The sequence below is a fragment of the Heptranchias perlo genome, unplaced genomic scaffold (assembly GCF_035084215.1).
Source record: "Heptranchias perlo isolate sHepPer1 unplaced genomic scaffold, sHepPer1.hap1 HAP1_SCAFFOLD_380, whole genome shotgun sequence".
Classification (NCBI taxonomy): domain Eukaryota; kingdom Metazoa; phylum Chordata; class Chondrichthyes; order Hexanchiformes; family Hexanchidae; genus Heptranchias; species Heptranchias perlo.
Genome location: NW_027139392.1, coordinates 30,001 through 40,000, shown reverse-complemented (window position 1 = coordinate 40,000; position 10,000 = coordinate 30,001).

The window sequence follows — 10,000 nt, the reverse complement described above, 5'->3', positions numbered from 1 at the left end:
GCCTCCCACCTCCGGCCGCAGATGCGTCACTAAATCCCCGCAACGGGGGCTTTCTCATTTCGGCATAGGGGCTTCCGCGGCCAACTCATTAACCTGTGCTCGGACTTTTTGTGCCACAAGTGCAAGGGACCGTTTGCCGGCAGCTACTCGCACCCCCCCGCCCAGGGGGGGAATCCTCTGACCGGAGATCCGAAACGCCGGCCGAATCCATCCCCGTCGGACTTCCGAAGGGGTTCCCTCGACCGACTGACTTCCGAACTCCTTTCTGGGCTTAAACGGGTGGAATTCGGACCCTCTCGCAAGGGAGCCGAAGCCCGCCAGCCCCGGGAGGCCTCGGGGCCGCCGTTTTCAAGCCCGACCAAAAAACCCGAAAAATGGGGAAAAATGGGAAAAATTCCCACTCCCAAAAGGCTTAAAAGTCGGTTGGGCGGCAGCCCGGGTCGGTCTCTGCAGACCTGGAGGCGCTAGACACAAGTCTGGTAAACAGGCTAAGTCTCGACATGCCACCTCTTACTATCCTGCAGGTACCCCGCCAATCCCCCCGGAACCGGCTGGCAATTGGCGAATCAGCGGGACGAATTTGAATTCGTGACCGACTCTCTGACACCGAATCGCCGCAAACGCGTTTCGATTTTTCGGCTTCGGTACCTCCCATCAGACTTTGACTGGCCATATCTCCGGACTCACGTGTCGCAGCCGGGACCTTCAGGTACCGTTCGACGCGTCTAACCCTGCCCCGTCGAATGGCGCCCCTCGCGGTGTGGTCCGATTTCCGCATTTTGGTCAGATTTGCCTCCAAAGTTTTCAGATTGAGTTGACGAATGCCCCCTACGGGGTAACCTCTTGCCCTTTCGGACATGGTCCCTGTGACTTAATTTCCGCCTTTTGCTCAATCGTTTCCCCATTTATAATTAATTTTAAAAATCGGGTTACTAAGTTCTGGTTTACCAGTTCCCTCTTCGGACTTAGTTTTTGGTTAATCATTTCCGGTTCACCAGTTCCCGTTTTGGACTTAGTCTCTGCGGGCCGTTTCTCATCTTTTGGTTCATCAGTTCCCCTCTTTTAATAATTTTTTGGCTGCTTTCGTTTGATCATTTCCCTGCCTTCTGGGTGACTTTTGCCCCTTAGGACTTCATCGCCGCACATTATTTTCGACTTCTGGTTGATCATTTCACCCCTTTTAATCATTTTTGCAACTTTTGGTTAACCATTTCACCCAGCTTCTGGTTAACCATTTCCCCTTTGGGACTTAGTCTCTGAGCATTCTTTTGGGATTCTGGTTAATCATTTGCCAATTTTTAAAAAATGTTGCCGCTTTTGTTTAATGCTTTCTGGTCAACCTTTCCCTCTTTCAGACTTCACCGCGGCACATTGCTTTAGCCTCCTGGTTAATCATTTCACCCCTTTTAATCATTTTTGCAACTTTTGGTTAACCATTTCCCCCAGCTTCTGGTTAACCATTTCCCCTTTGGGACTTGGTCTCTGAGCATTCTTTTGGGATTCTGGTTAATCATTTGCCAATTTTTTAAAAATGTTGCCACTTTTGTTTAATGCTTTCTGGTCAACCTTTCCCTCTTTCAGACTTCACCGCGGCACATTGCTCCAGCCTCCTGGTTAATCATTTCACCCCTTTTAATCATTTTTGCAACTTTTGGTTAACCATTTCCCCCAGCTTCTGGTTAACCATTTCCCCTTTGGGACTTAGTCTCTGAGCATTCTTTTGGGATTCTGGTTAATCATTTGCCAATTTTTTAAAAATGTTGCCACTTTTGTTTAATGCTTTCTGGTCAACCTTTCCCTCTTTCAGACTTCACCGCGGCACATTGCTTTAGCCTCCTGGTTAATCATTTCACCCCTTTTAATCATTTTTGCAACTTTTGGTTAACCATTTCCCCCAGCTTCTGGTTAACCATTTCCCCTTTGGGACTTAGTCTCTGAGCATTCTTTTGGGATTCTGGTTAATCATTTGCCAATTTTTAAAAAATGTTGCCACTTTTGTTTAATGCTTTCTGGTCAACCTTTCCCTCTTTCAGACTTCACCGCGGCACATTGCTTCAGCCTCCTGGTTAATCATTTCACCCCTTTTAATCATTTTTGCAACTTTTGGTTAACCATTTCCCCCAGCTTCTGGTTAACCATTTCCCCTTTGGGACTTAGTCTCTGAGCATTCTTTTGGGATTCTGGTTAATCATTTGCCAATTTTTAAAAAATGTTGCCGCTTTTGTTTAATGCTTTCTGGTCAACCTTTCCCTCTTTCAGACTTCACCGCGGCACATTGCTTTAGCCTCCTGGTTAATCATTTCACCCCTTTTAATCATTTTTGCAACTTTTGGTTAACCATTTCCCCCAGCTTCTGGTTAACCATTTCCCCTTTGGGACTTGGTCTCTGAGCATTCTTTTGGGATTCTGGTTAATCATTTGCCAATTTTTTAAAAATGTTGCCACTTTTGTTTAATGCTTTCTGGTCAACCTTTCCCTCTTTCAGACTTCACCGCGGCACATTGCTTCAGCCTCCTGGTTAATCATTTCACCCCTTTTAATCATTTTTGCAACTTTTGGTTAACCATTTCCCCCAGCTTCTGGTTAACCATTTCCCCTTTGGGACTTAGTCTCTGAGCATTCTTTTGGAATTCTGGTTAATCATTTGCCAATTTTTAAAAAATGTTGCCGCTTTTGTTTAATGCTTTCTGGTCAACCTTTCCCTCTTTCAGACTTCACCGCGGCACATTGCTTTAGCCTCCTGGTTAATCATTTCACCCCTTTTAATCATTTTTGCAACTTTTGGTTAACCATTTCCCCCAGCTTCTGGTTAACCATTTCCCCTTTGGGACTTAGTCTCTGAGCATTCTTTTGGGATTCTGGTTAATCATTTGCCACTTTTTAAAAAATGTTGCCGCTTTTGTTTAATGCTTTCTGGTCAACCTTTCCCTCTTTCAGACTTCACCGCGGCACATTGCTTTAGCCTCCTGGTTAATCATTTCACCCCTTTTAATCATTTTTGCAACTTTTGGTTAACCATTTCCCCCAGCTTCTGGTTAACCATTTCCCCTTTGGGACTCAGTCTCTGAGCATTCTTTTGGGATTCTGGTTAATCATTTGCCACTTTTTTAAAAATGTTGCCGCTTTTGTTTAATGCTTTCTGGTCAACCTTTCCCTCTTTCAGACTTCACCGCGGCACATTGCTTTAGCCTCCTGGTTAATCATTTCACCCCTTTTAATCATTTTTGCAACTTTTGGTTAACCATTTCCCCCAGCTTCTGGTTAACCATTTCCCCTTTGGGACTTAGTCTCTGAGCATTCTTTTGGGATTCTGGTTAATCATTTGCCAATTTTTAAAAAATGTTGCCGCTTTTGTTTAATGCTTTCTGGTCAACCTTTCCCTCTTTCAGACTTCACCGCGGCACATTGCTTTAGCCTCCTGGTTAATCATTTCACCCCTTTTAATCATTTTTGCAACTTTTGGTTAACCATTTCCCCCAGCTTCTGGTTAACCATTTCCCCTTTGGGACTTAGTCTCTGAGCATTCTTTTGGGATTCTGGTTAATCATTTGCCAATTTTTAAAAAATGTTGCCACTTTTGTTTAATGCTTTCTGGTCAACCTTTCCCTCTTTCAGACTTCACCGCGGCACATTGCTTCAGCCTCCTGGTTAATCATTTCACCCCTTTTAATCATTTTTGCAACTTTTGGTTAACCATTTCCCCCAGCTTCTGGTTAACCATTTCCCCTTTGGGACTTAGTCTCTGAGCATTCTTTTGGGATTCTGGTTAATCATTTGCCAATTTTTTAAAAATGTTGCCACTTTTGTTTAATGCTTTCTGGTCAACCTTTCCCTCTTTCAGACTTCACCGCGGCACATTGCTTTAGCCTCCTGGTTAATCATTTCACCCCTTTTAATCATTTTTGCAACTTTTGGTTAACCATTTCCCCCAGCTTCTGGTTAACCATTTCCCCTTTGGGACTTAGTCTCTGAGCATTCTTTTGGGATTCTGGTTAATCATTTGCCAATTTTTAAAAAATGTTGCCGCTTTTGTTTAATGCTTTCTGGTCAACCTTTCCCTCTTTCAGACTTCACCGCGGCACATTGCTTTAGCCTCCTGGTTAATCATTTCACCCCTTTTAATCATTTTTGCAACTTTTGGTTAACCATTTCCCCCAGCTTCTGGTTAACCATTTCCCCTTTGGGACTTAGTCTCTGAGCATTCTTTTGGGATTCTGGTTAATCATTTGCCACTTTTTTAAAAATGTTGCCGCTTTTGTTTAATCGTTTCCCTGCTATGTGGTCAACCTTTTCCCCTTTCAGACTTCATCGCCGCGCATTGTTGTCGACTTCTGGTTAATCATTTTTCCCCTTTAAATCTTTTTTTGCCACTTTCGGTTAACCATTTCACCCAGCTTCTGGTTAACCATTTGCCCCATTATACTGAATTTTTCCGCTTTGGTTTAATCATTTCCCTGCTTTCTTGTCAACCTTTTCCCCTTTTGGACTTCGCCGCCGCACTTTGCTTTTGCCTTCTGGTTAAACATTTCTCCCCTTTTAATCCTTTTTCCCACTTTTGGTTCACCAGTTCACCCAGCTTCTGGTTAACCATTTCCCCTTTGGGACTTAAGTCTCTGAGCATTCTTTTGGGATTCTGGTTAACCATTTGCCACTTTTTTAAAAATGTTGCCGCTTTTGTTTAATGCTTTCCCTGCTTTCTGGTCAACCTTTTCCCCTTACGACTTCGCCGCCGCACTTTGCTTTCGCCTTCTGGTTAATCATTTCACCCCTTTTAATCCTTTTTCCCACTTTGGGTTGGACAGTTCACCCAGCTACTGGTTAACCATTTCCCCTTTGGGACTTAAGTCTCTGAGCATTCTTTTGTGATTCTGGTTCACCATTTGTCCCTTTTTAAAAGATATTGCTGCTTTTGATTAAACCTTTCCCTGCTTTGCGGTCGACCTATTCCTCTTTCAGACTTCATCGCCGCACCTTGTTTTCGACATCTGGTTCAACATTTCTCCCCTTTTAATCCTTTTTCCCACTTTTGGTTAAGCAGTTCACCCAGCTTCTGGTTCACCATTTGCCCCTTTTTACTGAATTTTTCTGCTTTTGTTTAATCATTTCCCTGCTTTGCGGTCGACCTATTCCTCTTTCAGACTTCATCGCCGCGCATTGTTTTCGACATCTGGTTCAACATTTCTCCCCTTTTAATCCTCTTTCCCACTTTTGGTTAAGCAGTTCACCCAACTTCTGGTTAACCATTTGCCCCTTCTTACTGAATTTTTCTGCTTTTGTTTAATCATTTCCCTGCTTTATGGTCAACCTTTTCCCCTTTAGGACTTCGCCGCCGCACTTTGCTTTCGCCTTCTGGTTAATCATTTCACAACATTTTAATCCTTTTTCCCACTTTTGGTTAAACAGTTCACCCAGCTTCTGGTTAACCATTTGCCCCTTTGGGACTTAAGTCTCTGAGCATTCTTTTGGGATTCTGGTTCACCATTTGTCCCTTTTTAAAAGATATTGCTGCTTCTGTTTAATCCTTTCCCTGCTTTGCGGTCAACCTTTTCCTCTTTCAGACTTCATCGCCGCGCATTGTTTTCGACATCTGGTTCAACATTTCTCCCCTTTTAATCCTCTTTCCCACTTTTGGTTAAGCAGTTCACCCAACTTCTGGTTCACCACTTGCCCCTTTTTACTGAATTTTTCTGCTTTTGTTTAATCATTTCCCTGCTTTCCGGTCAACCTTTCCCTCTTTCAGACTTAATCGCCGCACATTGTTGTCGACTTCTGGTTGATCAGTTCACCCCTTTTTTATCCTTTTTCCCACTTTGGGTTAAGCAGTTCACCCAGCTTCTGGTTAACCATTTGCCCCTTTGGCACTTAAGTCTCTGAGCATTCTTTTGGGATTCTGGTAAACCATTTGTCCCTTTTTAAAAAATGCTGCTGCTTTTGTTTAATGCTTGCCCTGCTTTGCGGTCGATCATTTCACCCCTTTTAATCCATTTTTGCCACTTTGGGTTAAACAGTTCACACAACTTCTGGTTCACCATTTCACATTTCGGAACTTTTATTCCCACCATTACTTTGGGCTTCTGGTTCATCATTTCACGCTGTTTTACAAATCTTTGCCGCTTCACTTTTAATCCACAAACCGTGGCTCGCTTTCGGGTGGGGGGGGGGGTAGCGGGTTTGGGCCGGGCACTCGACATCCCGGTGTGCGACCGGGTTCGTTCTGGTACCGCTCGGTGCCCCTCGTCCTGCTCTTGCCGCGGAAGCAAACCAGACGACCGTCGGTCTCACGCCCGAGGGGAGAGGAGGCGGAAAGCGGTTTGCAGCCTTTCGCTGTACCTCCGGCGGGCAGCGCCGCACCTCCGAGTGCTCGGTACCGTTCGCTGCACCTCGTCCGGCCGCACGCAGCGAGCCAAACCCGGAGGAAATCGGCCTGTGCCTTCTCGAGATATGGGCCTCCGGGTGGGACGGACAAACCGGGGCCCCGAGCTCGCTTTCGGCGGCCCGGCACTCGACTTCCCGGTGTCCGAACGTGATCCTTCCGGTACCCTTCGGTGCCCCTTGCCCGACTCTAGCTCCCGTGCTGAAGCGGAGTCGGTCGGCCTGACGGCCTGCCGAGTTAACCAGCGGAAAGCGGTGCGCAGCCTTTCGCTTGCAGCTCCGGCGGGCAGCGCCGCACCTCCGGCTGCTCAGTGCCGTCCGCTGCTCCCCTTCCGGCTGCACGCAGCGAACCATACCCGGAGGAAATCGGCCTCGGCCTTCCGGAGATATGGGCCTGCGAGTGGGACCAATAAATCGGTGCACATTTCCGGCTCGGTTTCCGGCCTCGGCACTATCAGTTCACGCCGTCCGACCGACGTCGTTCTGGCACGGTTCCGTTGCTCCTTGATCCGGTCCAGCCACGGTAATCAGCCGAAGATGGTGGGGGGGACACATTGCCCGCCGAGTTAGCCGGAGGAAATCGGCCTCGGACTTCCTCAGATATCAGCCTCCGGGTGGGACAGACAAACCGGGGACCCGAGCACGCTTTCGGCGGCCCGCTGGTCGACTTCCCGGTGTGCGACCGGGTTCGTTCCGGTACCGTTCGCTGCCCCTCGTCCTGCTCTAGCCGCGGAAACAAACCCGACGACCGTCGGTCTCACGCCCGCGGAGGGAGGTGGCGGAAAGTGGTTTGCAGCCTTTCGCTGTACCTCCGGCGGGCAGCGCCCGACCTCCGAGTGCTCGGTACCGTCCGCTGCGCCTGGTCCGGCCGCACACAACGAGCCATACCCGGTGGAAATCGGCCTGTGCCTTCCAGAGATATGGGCCTCCGGGTGGGACGGACAAACCGGGGCCCCGTGCTCGCTTTCGGCGGCCCGCTAGTCGACTTCCCGGTGTGCGACCGGGTTCCTTCCGGTACCGTTCGCTGCCCCTCGTCCTGCTCTAGCCGCGGAAACAAACCCGACGACCGTCGGTCTCACGCCCGCGGAGGGAGGCGGCGGAAAGTGGTTTGCAGCCTTTCGCTGTACCTCCGGCGGGCAGCGCCCGACCTCCGAGTGCTCGGTACCGTCCGCTGCGCCTGGTCCGGCCGCACACAACGAGCCATACCCGGTGGAAATCGGCCTGTGTCTTCCGGAGATATGGGCCTCCGGGTGGGACGGACAAACCGGGGCCCCGAGCGGTGGCACCCTGCTCGCTTTCGGCGGCCCGGCACTCGACTTCCCGGTGTGCGAACGTCATCGTTCCGGTACCCTTCGGTGCCCCTTGCCCCACTCTAGCTCCGGTGCTAAAGCGGAGTCGGTCGGTCTCACGGACGCCGAGTTAGCAGGCGGAAAGCGGTGCGCAGCCTTTCGCTGTCACTCCGGCGGGCAGCACCGCACCTCCGAGTGCTCGGTACCGAACGCTGCGCCGCCTCCTGCCGCACGCAACGAGCCATACCCGCAGGAAATCGGCCTCGGCGTTCCGGAGTTATCCGCCTCCGAGTGGGCCTGACCAAGCGGGGTGAACTGGAAATCATTAACCAACGTACTTCCATGTTTTCACCCGCAGAGGGCAGCACTCTCTTCTCCGTTTTAAACTGGGCCGACCCGGCTCCGTTTCGAGACCCGGCACTCGACTTCCCGGTGTGCGACCGGGTTCGTTCCGGTACCGTTCGCTGCCCCTCGTCCTGCTCTAGCCGCGGAACTAAACCCGACGACCGTCGGTCTCACGCCCGCGGAGGGAGGCGGCGGAAAGTGGTTTGCAGCCTTTCGCTGTACCTCCGGCGGGCAGCGCCCGACCTCCGAGTGCTCGGTACCGTCCGCTGCGCCTGGTCCGGCCGCACACAACGAGCCATACCCGGTGGAAATCGGCCTGTGCCTTCCGGAGATATGGGCCTCCGGGTGGGACGGACAAACCGGGGCCCCGAGCTCGCTTTCGGCGGCCCGCTAGTCGACTTCCCGGTGTGCGACCGGGTTCCTTCCAGTACCGTTCGCTGCCCCTCGTCCTGCTCTAGCCGCGGAACCAAACCCGACGACCGTCGGTCTCACGCCCGCGGAGGGAGGCGGCGGAAAGTGGTTTGCAGCCTTTCGCTGTACCTCCGGCGGGCAGCGCCGGACCTCCGAGTGCTCGGTACCGTCCGCTGCGCCTGGTCCGGCCGCACGCAACGAGCCATACCCGGAGGAAATCGGCCTGTGCCTTCCGGAGATATGGGCCTCCGGGTGGGACGGACAAACCGGGGCCCCGAGCGGTGGCACCCTGCTCGCTTTCAGCGGCCCGGCACTCGACTTCCCGGTATGCGAACGTGATCGTTCCGGTACCCTTCGGTGCCCCTTGCCCCACTCTAGCTCCGGTGCTAAAGCGGAGTCGGTCGGTCTCACGGACGCCGAGTTACCAGGCGGAAAGCGGTGCGCAGCCTTTCGCTGTCACTCCGGCGGGCAGCACCGCATCTCCGAGTGCTCGGTACCGTACGCTGCGCCGCCTCCTGCCGCACGCAACGAGCCATACCCGGAGGAAATCGGCCTCGGCGTTCCGGAGTTATCCGCCTCCGAGTGGGCCTGACCAAGCGGGGTGAACTGGAAATCATTAACCAACGTACTTCCAGGTTTTCACCCGCAGAGGGCAGCACTCTATTCTCCGTTTTAAATTGGGCTGACCCGGCTCCGTTTCGAGACCCGGCACTCGACTTCCCGGTGTGCGAACGTGATCGTTCCGGTACCCAACCGTGCCCCTTGCCCCACTCTAGCTCCGGCGGTAAAGCGAAGTCGGTCGGTCTCACGGACGCCGAGTTAGCAGGCGGAAAGCGGTGCGCAGCCTTTCGCTGTCACTCCGGCGGGCAGCATCGCACCTCCCAGTGCTCTGTACCGTACGCTGCGCCTCCTCCTGCCGCACGCAACGAGCCATACCCGGAGGAAATCGGCCTCGGCCTTCCTGAGATATCAGCCTCCGAGTGGGCCCGAAGAGTCGGTGGCACCCTGCTCGCTTTCAGCGGCCCGGCACTCGACTTCCCCGTGTGCGAACGTCATCCTTCCGGTACTCAACCGTGCCCCTTGCCCCACTCTAGCTCCGGCGATAAAGCGGAGTCGGTCGGTCTCACGGACGCCGAGTTACCAGGCGGAAAGCGGTGCGCAGCCTTTCGCTGTCACTCCGGCGGGCAGCACCGCACCTCCCAGTGCTCGGTACCGTACGCTGCGCCTCCTCCTGCCGCACGCAACGAGCCATACCCGGAGGAAATCGGCCTCGGCCTTCCTGAGATATCAGCCTCCAAACGGGCGTCACAAATCAGGGCACATGGTCAGCTGCAAAGCAGCGTCATTACAACCTCTCACTGCACCCCACACGACATTCCGCTTGCCTGCCTGCCGCTGCCTACTCTCACCAGCGAAACAAAGTCAGGATAACACCCCAATGCAAGCAGCTCCCTTCCGGCCAACCAACCCACACCAATCCCCTTGCCTGCCTCCCACAAATTCCACCAGCCAGGCAAAGTCAAAATCAACCCACAATAAACGCACTCCACAACGGCCATCGACCGCTATACACCCCCTTGGGC